Source organism: Canis aureus, chromosome 20, assembly GCF_053574225.1.
Source record: "Canis aureus isolate CA01 chromosome 20, VMU_Caureus_v.1.0, whole genome shotgun sequence".
Lineage (NCBI taxonomy): Eukaryota > Metazoa > Chordata > Mammalia > Carnivora > Canidae > Canis > Canis aureus.
In genome coordinates, this window is record NC_135630.1 from 23,356,887 (window position 1) to 23,377,013 (window position 20,127).

A 20,127-nucleotide genomic window follows, 5' to 3' on the forward strand; every position below is an offset into this window, starting at 1 on the left:
AATTTAATCAGTATGGCTCAAAGGGCCTGTGTATACTGTAATGTTCAAATATCTCTTCAGGTGATTCTACTGTATAGTCAGGTCTAAGCATTGGATCCCTAGGGCACTAAGTGAACAAAATAAGAAAAAAAAAGTTTAGGAGTAAAGAAAGCCAAGAAGCAATATGTCTCTAAAATACCTAACTGGAAGCATATACTATAGGAGATACAAGAGATGAAGAGGAAAGAAGGCAAGATGCAAATGACTTGCTCCTTGTTGCTAATTTCAGATTATTCTTCCTTCCTCCACCCTAAAAATAAAGCACCTGCATTGAACTGCATGCCATAAGGCCCATAGCACCAGCTAGTTTCCTTGTTTCTGTCTTTACCCAACGCCCCCACACCCTAACCACATATCCCAGGTCCCTTTCTCTCATTCCTTGAAATTTTAACTGTTAGTTAATTGTTGCTTACTTCCTTCAACATCGCTCTTGACAATTTTTGATGATTTAAATGTTCACATAGATAATCCTTCTGATATTCTGGTCAGTTCCTTCACTCACCTCTCTCAAAGATCTTGCCTATATCATTTCTCTGCCACTTACTTCAATGGACACATCCTACTAGACCCTGTTGTTATCAATCACTTTAATCCCTTTATAATCTCATTTCCAAGCATCCCACTCCCTGATCACCATCTCCTGTCTTTCCAGTTTATTCTCTTTAGTGCCTTAACTCCAACAATTCTTCATGTCACCTCCTGCAATTTATTGTTCCTACTAACTTTCTATTGTCCCCTACTCCATCCTAATGTCATCAGTTGCCTTTTATCCATCATCATTATCATCCTCATACTCACTTTCTTGTCTTCATGTGGCAAAATTACAGCCATGGTTAAATCCATGTCTACACCTACTCTGTGCTCACATGCATACAGCTAACCTTGGCTGCAGAAAAACATGCATCCATGACTATCAGCCTCACTAAAAATGCATAACCATAAACTTCAAATGGGCCACAGAGCCATCAAATAATCTCACAAAATTCCCTAGTTCATTCACTCTCTCCAACTCCCATATGATTTTTCACATCTTCTCTTCAGATACCTCCTTCCTCATCTGCATTCTCAGCTAATGACTGATTTCCATTTTCTCTGAGGAAATACAAGCAATCAGAAGAGAACGTCTTCATGCTCTTACCACCCTATCTATCTACCTAGCTGTAGCTGTATCCATATACTCAGCATTCCATCCTGTTACACTGAAGAAATGGTTTGTACTCCTGTCTAAGGGCAAGCCCTCCACCAGTGCGCTGGATCCCACCTTCACTTAACCACTCAGGGACATCACTGTAGCAATTCTCCACACACCAAACCATTAATTTTTCTCATTTCGAATAGATCATTCCCATTAGCATAAAAACAGGCTACTATTTTTCCCATCTTAAAAATAGCTTTGGGGCACCTGGGTGGCATAGTCGGTTGAGCATCTGATTCTTGGTTTGGTTTGGGTTATGATTTTGGGGTTGTGAGATTGAGCCCTACGTCAGGCTCTGTGCTCAGCATGGAGTCTGTTTGGGATTCTCTCTCCTTCCTCTCCCACTTGTGCTCTCTCAAACACATAAATAAATCTTTAAAAAAAGTTTTGATTATTTACCCCTCTCTCCCTATGATTTCATTTCCCTGCTTCCCTTTATAACAAAACTCTTTGAAATAATGATCTCACTGACTCTTTATCTCCTCTGCTTCTTTTTTAAACCCAGATTTTGTCCTTACTACACTGAAATAGCCCTTTTCAAGTTCACCGACGACTTTCCCACTGCTATAACCAGGTCAGTTTGCAGCCTGTATCTTACTTCATCTATCAGCATTTCATTGTATCAATCACTGAATCTTTCTTCATTTGGCTTCCACTCTCTCTGGGTTTTACTCCTTCAGCAGTATGCAATCTGCCTGTTTCCTTTGCTGATTGCTCCTCATCACCCCATACTTTAAACTTTGGGGCTTAATTCTCACACCATCTTTTTTCTCCATTTACACTAACTCTCTTGGTCATCTCAATTGGCTTCTCAGCCTAGACACCGTTTGCAGGCTGATCACTCCAAATTTATATTTCCTGGCTTGAACTCTCTCTCAACCTCAAGATTTGTACATTTAACTGCTTACTTGACATCTCCACTGGCTATTTCTTCTGCCTGGGATGTTCTTCCAGCAGATATTTACATGGCTTACTTCCTCATTTCTTCATTCCTAAGGCCTTCTTTGTGTACACTATGAAAAACAGCACCTACTCCCCCAAACCCCACATTTCCTATCTTCCTCTACTGTTTCTGTCTTAAGCAACTATCAGTGTCTGATATACCTTACATTTTGTGTTATTATCTGTCCATGATCTGTTTCCATGAGCTCTGGGTTTCTTGGTCTATTTACCTGGCACAAAATATTCGATTATTTGTTGATTGAATGAATAATCCTAAACTCTAGATTCATAAAACCAGTGGGAGAAAACAGTAAATATCCCTACTTACATGCTAGATTACTAACAAAGAACTTCAAGGGTATTTTATATTATCTCTCCATTTGTCTCTGAGTGGTGGCAGCTGAATTTAGCCTGTTGGAACTCAATGACTAGGTGGAAAACCTGAGTAGGGGAAGCTTGTTTTGTTCAGCTGCTTCCCTTGAGAGGGATGCTTGAGCTCTGTGCTAGGGCTGTGCCTCTAAAAGTTAGTCCAGGGCAGCCCCTATGGCTTAGCGGCTTAGCAGGTCAGCATCGCCGTCAGCCCAGGGCATGATCCTGGAGACCTGGGATCGAGTCTCACATCAGGCTCCCTGCATGAAGCCTGCTTCTCCCTCCGCCCATGTCTCTGTGTCTCTAATAAATAAATAAAATATTAATAAATAAAAAATAAAAGTTCGGAGTGGATCCTGGAGGACTTGTCACATGCAAATACTCCATTAGGAAGAGGCAAATATGTAAAGCAGGACCTATGGGGGTAACTTTCTCCTTTATGCACACTCCCAATCTATTTCTGCTACTTTTGTGAGAAAATGCTAAGACTTGAGTACCTTAAAAAAAAACAAAAAAACAAAAAAGGAAAGCAAAAGAGAACAAGGGAAAAAAGACTAGAGAGTTATAGTAGTCCAACCTGAATATAGTGAGTATTGGAGTACTGATCCAAGGAGAAACACCTATTGGGCTGCATGGTTAGAAGAATGACTTATACAAGCTGGAGTTCGTTTTGTTTTTGTTTTTTTTGCCATTATTAGAGTTTTGGTTATTACTTGGAGTCATTGTTAGTGGTAATCAACAATGGTGGTTACTAAAAATGGTTTGTGCTGTGAGACAGGTGAGGGTAAATCACATCATTTAGGGCTGACTTAGACAACTTGGAAGTGGAATCCCTGGGTGGCGCAGCGGTTTAGTGCCTGGCTTTGGCCCAGGGCGCGATCCTGGAGACCCAGGATCAAATCCCACGTCAGGCTCCCGGTGCATGGAGCCTGCTTCTCCCTCTGCCTGTGTCTCTGCCTCTCTCTCTCTCTCTGTGTGACTATCATAAATAAATAAAAATTAAAAAAAAGATAAGTTGGAAGCGAATATTAAAGACAGACTTTGAAGAAAATAGGAATCTTAATTAGTCACATGCATCCTACAGAGTCAATGGAAAAAGGGAAGAACTCTGGTATTATCTGCTGTGGTAAGGAAGGATGAATTTACTGATGGAGTACACTTATATGTGAGACTTTCAACTGTTTTTCTACACTTGTGCTGGAAATCTCTTGTTCCTTCACATTCTATCTCCTGAGTCACTTCCTAGCCACCTGTGTATGTGAGGTGGGGGGAGGGGGGGACACAAGGCCTGGGAACTGTCCCAATTTATCATACCCTGGGCAGCACAGTCACCACATTTAAGAGAAGATGTGGCCAAGAGCTGCAAAGTCTAGAGAAAAACAGGGAACAAAGTGATGATATTGTTGGAAACTAGGTCCTATGAGAAAATATTAAACTGGTTTGATTAGTAAGTTAAGGGAGAGTAGACCACACAGTGTCTTCAAATATGTCGAGGGTTTTTATTTTTTAAGGGTCTGAGCCCTTGTATTGGTATGTCAGAATTTAGAGATATGAACTAAATTAGGAGGTGTATTTGACAATTTCAAGAGTGTTTTTGTAGATCCTAAAGCGAAGGTCCAAACGAAAATCCTAATAAACAACTTACACTTTGGAGGACTTGCAGGTTTTAATAACTAGGATTTTGCAAGCCACTTCGAACCAGCTCTTTAATGGGTGCTGTCTGCCATCTCCGGGTTGGCTTCTATGCAGGCAGGACACCTAATTGTTATGAAAAGGGAAAGCCCAGGCTTCGGCATCCCCTAGCATATGACTTAAATGCATAATTCAATACTTCAGTTTTACCTTAAGCAGGGATAAACTCACCTTCCCTCATTTTTTATCTGCCTTAGAAGGATTCTGCTAACTGATTTTTAAAACAACATATCAGAGGGAGTTCATGAAGAGAACTTGACCAAGATTTTGCCCAATCTTTAATACTCAAATATCTGTTAGCTTTCTTTCTGTTCTTTGTCTAAAGTGCACATGGAGCTTTTAGAGGGCTTCCATAAAACAATTTTTGGGGTACAGGAAAGTCTTTCAGCTGTTATGGTTGGTGGCAATTATATCTGAGATGACCAATGCTCTAAAGAACCTGACTAAGCCATACAGGGAAATAGAAAACAAAACAGAATGCTTCAGATATGATTTTATCATTTAATTAGGAACTAGAAACTTACCTCTGGATTTTGTAATGCTTTTTAAGACATTTTTGGTGAATAAAGCAAGAAACAACTATAGATATTATATGTAATATATATATATTAGTGACTGAATAGTGAGACAATGAAGCTATTAGATAAATTTCTAAGATAGTAATATTTAAAAGTAATATTTACTATGTGTGGTAGATTATAGTCATGGTGTCAGTTTTTCATGCCTCCCTCTATCCATATCCTTCAGTAGTACCTTTCCACGTGGACTCTAGGCTTGGCTATGTGACTTGCTTTGGCTAATGAGATAGTAGTAAACTTGACCCAAGCAAAGACTTAAAAAAAAAAAAAAAAGAGTTGTTTTCCCACTTTCTCTTTTGGACCCCTGCCACCACTATCAAAACATGCCTAGGTTGGAGAGATTTGGGAGCCATGTAAGGAGAATTTAGTGTCCAGGTGAAGACCAATCTGCTACTGACTGCAAACACGTGAGTGAGCCCAGCCAAGATCAGTTAAGTCTACTCCAGATAAGCAGAGCTATTAAGCCATCCTACAACTTATGATAATAATAAATGGTTGTTGTTTGTGGCCACTATGTTTTGGGATTGTGGTTATACAGCAATGGCTAACTGATACATCATGGTTCTTAGATGCTTCAGGAATTCATCTGCTTGAGGGATTATTCTTAAGACTCCCTAGAGGCTGCTTTTGGGATGATGAGGTGTCAGTTCAAACACCAATTATTTGATGCAGGCAAAACTGACTGCTATTTGAGTCTCCCCTAGAAAGATAGCAAGTATCTATAGGAGTATTACAATAGTATTAGGTGATAGAGGGCAGTAGCCTTGTCAAGGCCTACAAAATGAATGTCCTTATTTACTGTAGATAAGTGACCCAGAAGGTGTTCTAACTGGCTGAGTGGAGAATGTGGACAAACTATTGAGTGTTAATGAGATTACTGATGCTAGAACTCTGTTAGACAAATGATGGGATTAGCTGCTCTTGGTTTTCTTGAGATGTGGAATCACATGGTCATCATCGTCATAATCATCAACACCATCCTCATGGCTAATAATTACTGAATACTTACTCCCAATATTGTACTGAGTGCTTTGTGTGCCATATCCCATTTAATTCTCATCATAACTCTATGAACTACATACTAGGTACTATCACTCTGTTTTACAAATAAAGAAACTGAAGGTCAGAGAGATTCTCCAAGATAGAATTGCTTTCAAATCATAGAGCCAGAATTCAAACTCAAGTAGTCTGATTCCAAAGCCTATGCTCTTGACTTCCCTGCTATATAACCAAAATACATATTTTTTAGGGGAAGAAAAAGGAATCAAGTCCAACTCTCTCATTTGACAGATGAGCAACTGAGACCAGAGTCTTTGGATATACAGATTCTTTGTCTAAGATAGACTGAAGGAACTCTCCTACAGTTGGTCCAAATCACTGAAAACTGGACAAAACCCAAACTGTTTTTGTGAGGCTGCACCTAAGACTAGCTTCCACATATAGGTATACTTTTCGTGTACTGCAAAATGGTGCCCAGCTAGGGGCTGAAATCCAGAATGTACACCTCTCAGCCAGGACATAGGGCTTCCTCTTCTCAGAAGAAAGGACACTTTTGAAAATAATTCTTTTGCATAGAGAGGGAGCTGTTTTTATTTTTCATTTTCACAAAAGTACCATGTATGTTAGGACACTCCTGCTAAAACATTTGCAAGTTGTGTGCAATAAAACACAGTAAAGACCATTCCATTTTTTCACACATAGAAAAAAATCAAATGTGACTAGTTGATGGACAATAAATACTTGTTGAATGAATAAATTTTAAATGAACAAAGATGTCTTCATTATGCACAGACACACAGGGATCAAAGCACATAGTACATGCAAATTTGTCACTAGAGACCCAATCCACGGCACCAAATCATTCTTGAGAAATGATTGATACAATCTAATTTTCCAGTCCGAAAAAATTTTAAATTGTATATATACTGCTTTCCTGAGCCATCACCTTACTTCTATAAGTGAAGCTTTCATGAAATTCCAACTCAAAGAAAGTTTAGAGTCATGTTTATTCCTCATCTGAATGTATTCCTCAGCAACCCTTCTCTTCTAGAACAAAAGAAACCAATTGCTCTTGTAAGCTAGGTGACTTACCTTACAAATTTTAATGCTTCACCAGAAACTGAGGCAAGCCAATTCCCTCCTCCATTCTCACATCCTCCCCCACTATGGCCCACACCTCTGCTGACAGCAGCAATCTGAACTGAGTACTCATGAAGGCCACTCTTCTCTCTTTGCCTCTAATAACCCAGTCTAACAATTGTGGTGAGTAATTTCCTTACCACTTCTGTTGTTAACAAATGCTAATAATGCTGCACGATATAGATCGAGCACAGCTACTGAAAAAGAAACTACATAAATTATTTTAAAAGTTATCATCAAAAGAAATGCTTTTCTGAAGGAAATTTTTTTTTTAACGGCTCAAGGCATTTGCCTAGCTTTCTGTTCAAGTGACGGCTTCTACGTTAATTAATAAGTGCTTCTGTTTCACGAGCGGAAACTGTCTTATCTAGGGTACACCTGCAGGCTTTTTTTTGGGCTATAACTGCAGGAAAGTCATCTGTTTTTTAGACCCTGAGTTATCTACTTTTGTGATGCTTAGGTTAATAGACTGATTGTTCTCTCTCATTTTGGTGTCTGCTAAATCTCATTCTATTTGTAAGAATCAGGGTTGAGCAGGTGATTGGTTTCCTACTATATCCGATTACATTTCTTGTACATGCCAATAATCAATGAATTAAATCTTTCAATCATTCAGTCGATCAATTATTAATGTATACAGGCAACAAATATTTATTAAGTGCCTTTCCATGTCAGGCATTTTGCCAGACTCCGGAAAGAAAGCAGTGAGAATGACAGTCATACAGAGTCTTTGCACTGTGGCAGGTGACAGTTATCTGATGTTCTCCCTAAAAATGGAAAAAGTGACCGAGAAATATAACCCAAAATTATCAAGATGAGTGAGATGAATTCTAATGCTAAGCCTAATGAAGGAATCTCACCAGCATGTTAAATAGCTGAAATTCTTATTCCATAATAATTCACCCAACTAATTTTATCAGATTAATTCAGATGTAACTAATATTGTCATGATTTCCATATCTTACCAGTAAGATATGTGTTTTCCTAGCCTGTCCCCAAATTGATATAAGTCCGGATTAATTTTACTGAAGATTCATAGTATGATGCCAACTAAGCACTTGTTCACGGCTTTAATTCCTCTGAAAATCTAAAAGGCTAAAAACATTTTATGAGCAAAGATTATAATTATAACTCTTGCTAATCATTTTAAAATCGTGACATGGGTCACCAGCTGTAAATGTGATCAGAAATTATGGAAAAAAAAAAAAACCTCAGTGCAACTGAAAAACAAACCTCGAGCGCACATTTGTCTGATCATATTTAGTGTCATTTTCACACATAAAGGCTAGCATGCTTTCATTTTCTCAAGCATGTGTGTCATTAAGTTTGCCGTGTGTCTTCACAGAGCAGTGACCTGATAGCATCTCAAGAAATACCAAATACACACAGGCTCCATAAGTGTTTTTCTGATGATGTAATGCTTCCTATTTGTTGTTTTAAGTAGCAACTTACTTTATCTTTCAGGTTGGTACCTGTTTAGGGTAAATGCTGAATAATGAATTCAAGACTCCCCAACTTAGAGATGAAAAACAAATTCCTTGAAAGCAGTTTTGTCACTTTGCCTCCTAATTTTCAGAATGCTATTTAATCTGCTAGTGACTAAGCTGTAGGAAAAATCTTTTTCTGTTGTTATGTAAAGGAAAATGTGGGTGGAGGGAATAAGGTCTGGTCTGTATCCACCTCACGATTAGGAGTGTCAGAGATATAGGAAAAAGGCAATCTCTGCTCTCCCCAGGTAGGGATGTGAGGTTGCTTAGAATTCCACTTTTGGGGAAGTCCACCATCAAGGTGATGTAAATTCTCAAGTAGCAAATTGACTCAGCATGTTCCTAAGCCACGGGCCTCTTAGGTGACGTATGCTAAATTCACGTCATTTGCCCATTTGCTCTCACTAGGTGACAGGGAAACCATGTATTTTCCCCACCTCATGCACACACAAAGCGGAAGTATACCAAGCTCCCCTGTGGGTCTTGTTCTTATTCATCTTTCTAACAATCAAGACATTCTGTACCTGATCAGAGCGATTCATTTTAACTCTCTTCACCTTTACTCTGGTGAGCTTATAGCAAACAATTAGAGATGATCCTCCTTTACCTAAAGGCCTTTCCTTTCTCTTGAGTAGTCAGGAAAATCGTTTTACATATTATAAATCTGTTCAGAAATCAACTGAGATTGTCAAAGCTCTAACCACAATATTCCTCAATCCTATTTAGCAAATGAATTTAACATCGAATGTGGCAGCCACCAGTATGACATTTTAAAAGTATGATCCATGTGAAAGCGGGGTTTTTTTTTTTTGACCCCGGAAGAAAGTCAGGGAACCAACATTTAATGGGACCAGCTGTGTACAAGGATCAGTTTTAACGAACTTAACATATACCCTTTAAAGGCGAAAACTTTCCTATCATGTTTCTCATTAAAACACTGATGAGGGGATCCCTGGGTGACTCAGCAGTTTAGCGCCACCTTCGGTCCAGGGCGTGATCCCAGAGGCCCTAGATCGAGTCCCACGTCGGGCTCCCTGCATGGAGCCTGCTTCTCCTTCTGCCTGTGTCTCTGCCTCTTTCTCTCTCTCTGTGTCTTTCATGAATTAATGAATAAATAAAATCTTTTAAAAAAACACTGATGATTTTTACTGTGAATAAGAAGATTAGTGGTCAGAGTTTATAGAAATAAAGAGAATTGTGAGTCTTGGGCTCTCTTTTCCCAGCAGGTTACACATAATTTCACAGGATGCCAGTGATCTGTTGTCACTGGTTCCCACATCAAATTGTCTCTTCCCAGCACTAACGGGAATCATCCTGGTCCTGTTAACACCTTGCCAATGTGTTTTAGCAGTACATATCACATTAGCACTTACAGGTGTGACCTGGACAAGTTTCCCAAGCTCTTCGTGCCTCAGTTATCTCATCTCTAAAGTGAATGATAATAATACTTACCTCGCAAAGGTGAGCATTAGGTAGTTTATTGTACTTCATAGACCTTTAGTTGCCATTGATTGGAAGAAGCAGCCTGGTTTATGATATATTAATATACGAATATATTGCCCAAGAATATGTACAAAACTGAGAATAATGCCTGGCACAGAGTATGCACCCGAAAAATTTAACTGTAATGATCTATTAGCAACCCATGGGTCACAGTGCAAAAATGGGCTTGCCAAACCCTCTGTGGGCCATGGAGTGCATGGCTCCCTCACCCAAGGCAGAACACCTGGACATGGGGAGGAGGCTCCACACCCTGGACTCCCTAAATGGGGAGCTCAATTGGTCACTTTAAAACTTTTTTTTTTTTTCCTAGAGGGTAAGCTGTTTTTCTACACTAAATCTTACATAAGACTCAATGTGCAAAACAGATAAAAGAGCATTTTCTCTGGTGAAAGCAGGAGTGGAGGGGCACAAAATGCTCTTCATCTTCCCTCCCCTTCACTTGCAGGGCAGCGCTATCACTTCATTAACATAGTAAGATGAGTCTCCTGACACTTCTATAGGTGTTTGTTAATCACTTTAAACTTTGTCAAATTTTACCTTATTGAAATGTCACCTTATTTGTGGCACATGTGAGTGCCTGATATGTGCACTAGACATGTACACAGAACACACTTTCAATGTACTTTTTTTGCCTTCCTCTAGTTTTGTCTCTAAACTCCCTTAATCTGTTGCATATGACTGAGATTGTCTCTCCATCTCAACCAAGTCACCTTGTGATCCCCCCAGATGTAGTCTAATGCTCTCAGATAACACAACATGAAGGATGTCCAGCTTTTATTCCACATAGAGCTTTCAGCTATCAAGGACTTTTTAATCTAATGCCTTTGTCTTTTTTTTTTTAAGATTTCATTCATTCATTCATTCATTCATTCATTCATTCATTTGCAGCAAGAGTAAGAGCACAAGCAGAGGGAACAGCAGAGGGAGAGGGAGAAGCAGACTCCCAACTGAGCAGAGAGCCCGGTATAGGGCTGATCCCAGGACATTGAAATCATGACCTGAGCCAAAGGTAGACGCTTAACCAACTGAGCCACCCAGGCACCCCTCTAATGTCTTTTTCTTGAAACTCTCCTTGAGTTCTATCTCAGGAAGCCTCTACCCAATAATAAATTTAATTAATTATTATTATGTACCAATTATGATATACAATATTATATGGGAAACATAAACCTACTAAACAACTTTCTCTTCCTGGATTATCCACATAAAACTTGGTAGGTGAAGGAAATAAAATAGAAATACTCACATAAGAGTGTTTTCTCCCTGGTGGTACCTGCTGAAAGTGTGTGTGTGTGTGTTTCTCAGGTCTGGGGTGTTATGTGCAAAGTAGGAACTAACAGTGTAGAGGTTTCCACAGAGGTCCATGACTGTGGCAGTTCAGAGAGCTCTGAACACAGGAAAAAAATAACACAGGTAAGAGAACTCTTTCTAAAATAAAATAGCTACTTGAGATTCAGGAAGAAAACAGGATATTCCCAAATTATATCTTCCTCAGATATTAAGCAGATATTGCCTTTTTACAGCTTTCCCTGAGTTATATTTTCATAGATCAGGAAAAGGAAGGGTTGTTTTCCAGTAAAAGTATCACTGACTCATGAGAGAAGGGGGAATAAAGCAACAAAGATCAAATACCAAAGGTCATAAAAAAGGCTTTCTTTGCTGCTAAAAGAAAATATAGCACTCAAGTCATATTACTTTAAATGAACACTTAGAAACTAGAAAGCTTTATATAATGAAAGAATTATAATTAAAATATATTTTGGTTTCGTGGTATGAGGACTGAACAAGAAACAAATTGGGATGAAAGCAAACAAAGCTGGGGAAAGAGAAAGAAGAGAAGAAATTTGAATAAACTAAATAGAAAGGAAGAATAGAGACACCCAGAGAGAAAGTAAGAAAGAGTCAAAAGAAGCAGGATGTGTATACTCAGAAGTTTCCTGAATTCTGTGGATCATTTGGGTTGTGGTCATCTGGGGGTCATCATTCTCCATGATCACTGTTGATCTTTTTCAACTGCCTTAATCCTCATATTTCTTTTTTTTAAAAAAGATTTTATTTATTTACTTGATAGAACACAAGAAGGCAGAGCAGCAGGCAGAGGAAGAAGGAGAAGCAGGCTCCCTGGTAAGCTGGGAGCCTGATGTGGGGCTTGATCTCAGGACCCTGGGTTCATGACCTGAGCTGAAAGCAGATGCTTAACTCACTGAGCCATCCAGGCACCCAATCCCTACATTTCTAAGGGCTCCATTCTAAATGATGATCTAAACACCAATTCCATTAAAAATTATTCTCTAAATATAGCAGCAATGATCAGAGCAGTGGTTCTGAAGGACGGGTAAAAATCAACTCAAGGGCCAGAGAGTCTACATCCCTGTTATGCCATTAAAGTCTCCAGCTGATGCACATACAGATAGCAGAACTAACAGGACTTTTGCTAAATTTGCTGACATGACCTGTGATGACTTAAATATAGATATCCACAAATACTGAACTATCCATCTCTTAATATCATGAAGCCTCAATTTTAGTTGACTCCCTTTATTTTTTTTTAAAGATTTATTTATTTATGAAAGAGAGAGAGGGAGAGAGAGAGAGAGAGAGAGGCAGAGACATAGACATAGGCAGAGGGAGAAGCAGGCTTCTCGCAGGGAGCCTAGTGTGGGACTCAATCCTGGATCCTGTGAGCCAAAGGCAGACACTCAACCGCTGAGACACCCAGGCATCCCTAATTAACTCCCTTCATAAGCATGTTCCTTTTGTCTTCCTCTCTACTGATTTGCCCCTCAGTGTCTATTCTAAAGTTCTGGGGGCTAACTGGAGCAGAAGCAAGTGTTCTAATGTTCTCATTACCATGAGAAGGCTCAAATAACATGGAAAATGAACAATAATTGATGAAATAAATGTAAATAACTTAGTTACATTTTTGGCCATTAAACTGTCAAGATAGCTGATTTTCTGTCAATTCTGTCTGTGTTATTCAAGGAGTTTATTCATTTTTTCTTTCTTTTTTATGGATATAAAATATCAGAAATTATTGTCAAGTCTTAGCACTGGACCAGGTTGTCACTGGTTAAATAAATAAAAGAGAGGCAATTGGATATTCCAACCCAGATTGAAAGCTGATTATTTAATTAATCCAGAAAAGATACACATTTACATTCTGTATACCACCAAGAATAATTTTGCAAAAGGACTCCTTACCCCACCTTACCCAAATCCATGTGTCAGATGCATCATTACTGGGGTCCAATCCTTTCATGGAGTATCATGAACTGCACAGAGTGTTCTGTTAGAACTCAATGTTATTGGCAATGGAGGCAGTTTCCTGTTGTGGAGAGAAGTGGTCAGTCTCTACAGGCAGTTCATCCAATCATTCAATGTTTTACTTAACTTTTTTGTGCCTTGGTTTTCTTGTCTATAAGATGGTGTAATCAGAGTACTTACTTCTCACATTATTTATTGCTTTAAGCGAGATAATGTCTGTAAAGCACTTAGGTATACAAGTGTTCTGTTTCTTTTTTCTTCCCTTTTTTTTAAAAAAAAAATTTTATCATTACTTATTTATTTGACAGAGAGAAAGCGCGTGTGCAAGTGGGGAGAGGAGCAGAGGGAGACAGACAGGCAGACTCCAATGCAGTCAAATCTTAAGCCCTTAAGATCCATGACCTGAGCTGAAATCAAGAGTCAGATGCTTAACTGACAGAACCACCCAGGTGCTCCTATAAGCATTTGTTCTAATAATCATTAATATTACTATTTTTTATTGGTCCAAGGTATTTTTCTAGCAGGAGCTACCCCTATCCTCTTTATTTGCAGCAGAAGACCTCTCCTGGGTGTAACTATTTCTCAATTTAAAGGCTGATTTCTTTGAGACTTTGAGCCTGAGCCTCTGAGCAAATCTCACAGAGTCTGTTTTCCTGACCTCTACTTTGCTAAGTAGTCACTCTCATTTATGCACACTGTACATGGACAATCAATATTTAAAAAATTGAAGTACTAAAACTGTCCTAAACATTCAGCACTAAAATGTCAATGAAAAATATTGATTTTTGATGACTCAGATGTCATTTCAGGATTCTTCAGTACTTTGCCCCTATAAGTGTGGTTTAAGATTGGATTTATATGTACAAAATGATTACATATTATGTCCAATCTTTGTTCTAAAACAGTATCCATCAATGCATGGGGCATTATCTATAAATTGGCTAAATCATCTTCAACCATATATGTATTATTTTCAAAAAAGCATATAGCTAGTCTTGCGATGAATTAAATGCAAATTCATTTAAAAGCACTCCTGAGTTTATAGTGACACCCCTGGCGTTAGAATTACTCAAACAAGATGAACACTAAAGCAATTACTACCAGAAAAAAGAATAAGCTGATAATAAAGTTATGAAAATGAACCAAACTTAACTATTGATTAAGGAAAGACAAATCAATGACAAGTTATGTTTTTGCCTAAGCATATTGGCAAATATTTAAAATATTCATAACATCATGTGTTTGCGAGTAGAGGAACAAAGGAAATTCTGTTGCTGGTAACAGTGTCAATATGTAGATATGATATACTGGAGGGCATTTTGGCAGTTTCTATCAAACTGTTAAAAGGATATAATCTTTCCACTTGGGAAATGAAATGTGGTGTATGTATCCTAAAGGGATATATTTCACATGTTTAAGAGTGTTCATTGAAACATTGTTTGTCGGGGATAAAAATTGGAAACAACATAAAAATCTATCAATAGGGCTATGAATGAATAAATTATGGTAAGTAGACATACAATGAAATATTAACCCAGCTATGAGATAGCCCTGTATATGAATACTGTATGGATTGCTGTCCCTAACATATTGTCAATAAAAAAAGTTGCAGAGTAAGTATAGTAAGATTAAATTTGTATTAAAAACACATTTTTCTATGTCTGCATCTTTCTTTGTTTCCATATACCTCATCTTCATATATAATTCCATTTTATTGGGATGCCTGGGTGGCTCAGTGGTTGAGCATCCACCTTTGGCTCAGGGCGTGATCCTGGAGTCCTGGGATCGAGTCCCACATTGGACTCCCTGCATGGAGCCTGCTTCTCTCTCTGCCTTTGTCTCTGCCTCACTCTCTCTCTGTGTCTCATGAATAAATAAATAAAATGTTTATAACCATGTGTTAGGGGTTCCAGAGCCAAGACTGAAGATGTTCATAGCTACTCATCATTCTAGGGAAGGAAAGAATAATGTTTCTTTGATCATAGACAAGGATTCTAGGCAAGGCTGATGGAGCTTGTCACACTTCCTGGCGTGAGGTTGGGGTGGAACTTGGTTGATAGAATGATGGACATCTGATCTCTAACCTCACTGATGGGTGTCATAGTTACCTAGAGACCAGCCGAGGGATGAGCCATCTGTCTGAATACCGTTAGTTTGTAGGAGCGCTACATATTGTAAAAACTTAATATTACTCAAAACAGTGGAAGCCAGGACACCTGGGTGGCTCAGCAGTTGAGCGTCTGCCTTTGGATTAGGGCGTGATCCTGGAGTGCCAGGATCAAGTCTCACATCGGGCTCCCTACATGGAGGCTGCCTCTCCCTCTGCCTATGTCTCTGCCTCTCTCTCTCCCTGTATCTCTCATGAGTAACTAAATAAAATGTTAAAAAAAAAAAAAAAAAACAGTGGAAGCCTCTCTGAGTTTGTTATAAAAAACATCTAATTCTTCTACTCATGAGGGGACAAAGCAAATGAAACAGAAAGCAAGCATTTGATACATGATGATCATGAGGAAGAGCTGCAAGACAGGAAAAGGGATTTGGGTCAAATAGCTGCCAGCACAGCTTTCCCATGCAAATCCATGAACTAGTAGCATTCATTTAGTCAACTCCTCCTTCCTTTTATTCTTCTCACCCTTACCCTCTTCTCCCTGGCTGGACGCCTTCCTTCAGTTTCCAGGCTTCATTCCTACACAAACCAGGTAGTCTCTAAGCAGCCAATTAGAGAAAATTCTTGAAATATGTCCATAATCCCTTTCATGGATGACTAGAGCTTCATGCTTTCATGGTGATGATCTGAGTTATATTCCTGGAAAGAATGCATCTAGCAGAACCCACCACCTCACTACAAGGTACTAAATAAACATGGAAGCTAAGTAAAAACAATATGCTTGCTATATAAGTATGGCTTTCAGACAAAGTGCTGCCCCTAAGCTTCTCCAGATAGAAGGTCTGAAGCTGCCACACTTACACGGTGATACATATATGCAGAAATATGGATCACTCTGCCCTTCAAAGAAGTCTCTGGAAAATAAAAATAGCAGTTGCCTGACATTTCCTTTGAGAGGCAGATGAAATATAATGTTTTCCTCTTACCACAAACATGAACACAAAATTTTGTGAATAATTTCAGGAGGCTTATGGACCTCTGAAATACATTGACAGTGGTCCCAGGGGATCCCCAGATGCCAAGATAAACTCTGTTGTGCTGATGGGGAAGAGCCATGGGAGGAATCACACCAGAGTTTTAAAATACCCAAGCTCAGTTGAGCCAACTGTAAAAATATGAAATAGTTTGTTTTTTATTCTCTCTCCCTCCTTCTACCATCTTTTTCCCTCCCTCCTCAAGAATAAATTCTATATCCTAGTCTTGCTCTTTGCCTGGACATAACTAGTCACTGTTGAGGCTTAAATGTGACCACTTCCAGACAAAATACAGTCAGTTCTTCTATAACACGACACATACTTCCCTAAAAATCATTGTACTATACAACATTGTACAACAACCACCACAGAGCTTAGGGGGAAAATGAGATTAAGGGCACAGTACTCAAAACATGTGTCAGAGATACTTTAAAAAGATGATAGAAACCTAATAATAAATATATCAATTTTGTACATATTAAATTAAGAAACACATAAATACTACTATAAATATGGCACTTTGCCTAGAAAAAAGATCTGAAGTTTGCTTGTGGAGGTGGTTTCTTGAGCTATCGAGAAATGGCAACGGAGCGTTTTCAAGGGTGGAAGGTTGTAACACCAGATGTGGATGAATATGGCTCATCATACACTTGGTGAACTGAGGCAGCTGGAGGATGTTTGAGGCGTGTGTGCATTTGTGCATTCCTATACAGCTCAATTCAGCTGGAGGCAGTTTCCTGCATTCACTTAGCGTTTCTTGTAGATGAAATCACATGTAGGCAAACACAAAATTCTTGTTATGCTCAAATTGTTCCCTGGTATATATAATCAATGGAATGAATTCTCATTTCAACACGAGATGATAGCAGGACTGACTAAATCTAGATTATAAAAATGATTAAAACTTAAAGCCATTAATAACTCAATGGAATGATGCCATAAAGTAGCAATAAGGTTATCTCAAAGCAGGTAACATGTAACTCAATTAAATCTGAGCTTTCTTACTCCTGTCCTAAATTCTATCTCAAACTTGTGATAAATTCAAGTAAAATGCAAATTTGGCTCTATAACCTTGAAACATACTGTTAACCCTGGGCAAAGCCTTCTTGGTGCTGGGAAGAACTTATAACAATACACAGCAGACTTCATGAAAAATCCTCATTATACATTTTTATTCTTATCATCCCACACTATGTGGCAGCCAACACTAACCTTACTTCCCTCTTCTCTACCATTCCTTGTCCCCTCTATGTGCACCCCCAAAAGCCCATAAAACAAAATTCCAGACTTTATGGAGTCTCTCATTACCCCTTCCTCTCTTTCCTTTTTTCCAAGAGTAAAAACTCCATACATAGGTGTATTATTTCTATTGCTGCTGTAACAAATTACCACAGAATCTATTGCTGGTTTAATAAATTACCACAGAATCAGTGGCTTAAGACAACACCAACTTATTATTTCACAGTTTTGGAGGTCAGAAGTCTATAATGAGCTTTATGAGGCTAAAATCAAGGTGCTGACAGGGTTGCACTCCTGGAGGCTCCAGGAGAGAATTTGTTCCTTGCCTTTTCCAGCTTCTAGAGGCTGCCTGTTATACTGGCTTCTGGCCCAGTATCACCCTGACATCTGCTTTTGTTAGCACACTTTTCTGACTTCCTTCTCTGACTTCATCTTGCCTTCCTCTTATAAGGACCCCCATGATTATATTGGGCACACCTGGATAGTCTGGATCCTCTCACATCTCAAAATCCTTAATTTAATAACATCTGCAAAGTCCCTTTTGTTACTTGTGAAAGTAGCACATTTACAGGTTCCAGGGATTAGCCTATTACACCAGCAGTGATATTCAAAATGCTCAACAATTGATACACCATTGAGGGCAGGGTGTCTGATGTTCAGCAAAGTCTTTTCATAATACTGAAGCAGGACCCTGGAGATCCTGGCACACTGGTTGATGGATAGTAGAGAGGTCTGAGAGGTCTCAGGGAGGAACTGGAGTATGTAGGGCATTGGTGACGCATTCCAGGACTACGAGGAGTAGTTCTCTCTAAGCAGTATAAAAGACTTTTGAGCTTTTTTTACAATCAGCACAACCATACCTGTGTGTTTTGGCTGACCACTGACCTGCCATGCTCTTCCTTATCCATAATCAACACACAAGCTTTCTGGGATTTTATCATGTGGAGTAGTTAGCCCTAAGTATGGACATTCCAAGTATGGAATGTCTATTTCAACACAACCTTATGATTAGGTCTGTACTTATCTTCCTTTTGCATTAACATACCTGGGGTCAGATATGCTATTAATTGCTAAAGCCTGGTTTTGAACTTAAGCACTTTACTTTAGAAATTAAACTCTTAACCACTGTGGTTAGTTTCTACACGGAGACTCACATCTCTTTAAAGAGGCAGATAAGGAGAGCATGTACAAAGACTATGCAGGCAATGTCAAGGTGCCAAGTGGCAAACCCCTAGTCCACAGTATTTCACAGGTTTACCTAGAACCCTCCCCTACAGAATTTAATGATTATACAGTAAGGATTCTTATCTGCTCTGTAGGACCAAACCTGAGTAGCCTTGAATAGTTATTTATGATAAGAAATTATAGGCAAGCAAATCAAAAACATGCAAAGAAAACAATTATCATAAATGACTATGAGTAGAAGTTTAGAAAGTGCAAATTCAAATTATCTTGGCTGCATACCAGTCTAGAATAAAGTATGGCTGTAAGCATGCAATGAAATAGGTGAAGGAATAAATGAATAAGTAAAATCTATTGTCAAGAGTTAAATTTGCAAGACCTAACTGACTGTGGTACAAAACTACTCTGATTAGAATATTATATTTAACTTTTTCAAATGAGTAGAGTAACAGGGATAAAAGAAGCAGTAGAGAGGAAGATGATAAAATCAATTCTGGACTTTGAGTCTTTTATAACCTCTACCTGGTCATAGTTAGAAATGTGTTGATCATCCCCAGAGGAATTAATATCTAAAAGAAATACGTAACACTACCTCAAAAGAAAAGGAATCATTTATGGCTATTTTTATTTTGCTGTAGAAAAAAATTTTGGCTTGGACAGGAATGAGTATTAGTACCCTGAATTCGTTTAATTGATGTACTATATAGAAGAGATCGACATAAGAGAGGTTTTGTTTTGTTTTACTTTTTGTTTTTAAATGAAGGTAGAGTGGGATCCTGATTGGGAGACACTTCAGAGTCTTTTAGAATCATTTATGATATATATAAAAATCACATTGTTAAGTAAAATGTTAGAGGCCAAGATTAATTTTTTTAAAGATGCTCTTGGGAACAACTGTAAGCAAATTCTACTTTAAACCCTTTAACTTCATTAAAATCCTAAAATAGTCTTGCTAGTTTGGAAAATACCCCAATATTTAAAATTTCCTAAAATGTAGCTCCCCTCCTACCTTTATAATGGAATACTGGATGATTTCAGTCAAAAGGCATTGTTATTACCATAAGAAAAATTCCTGCAAGAAAGCACTGTTGCCACTTTACTCATTATTGAAGTGTCCTTATGACTGTTGGAGGGAACAGGTAAGATGCCAGGGGAGGCAGAGAAAGAGAGATCAAAGTGTTTTTGTTTACTTCTTTGAAGTTTTGTAGTACCTACTGTTTACCATGCATACTTCTTGATTCAAGCTGAAAATTGGAATTCACCCATTTCTCTTTTCCTGTGTAAGATGCAGATGGGGCACATTTCGTTGACTCCATCAATCCCTGCCCCCACGCATTAGCACATGCACACGTATACC

At 38.6% G+C, this 20,127-nt stretch overlaps 1 long non-coding RNA gene across 11 annotated transcripts in view; it reads right to left on the reverse strand.

Moving 5' to 3' along the window:
* LOC144291551 (uncharacterized) overlaps positions 1-20,127 on the reverse strand; it is a 117,773-nt gene that overhangs the window by 12,071 nt on the left and 85,575 nt on the right. For 6 of the 11 annotated variants that reach the window (XR_013358885.1, XR_013358882.1, XR_013358878.1 and 3 more), the window contains 2 exons: positions 19,986-20,126; positions 13,156-13,269 (listed from right to left, as the gene is read on the reverse strand). This is a non-coding gene — a long non-coding RNA (uncharacterized LOC144291551). Of the gene's footprint in view, positions 1-13,155; positions 13,270-19,981; position 20,127 lie in introns of all 11 variants that reach the window. The other 5 variants (XR_013358880.1, XR_013358883.1, XR_013358877.1 and 2 more) reach the window with 3 other exon arrangements.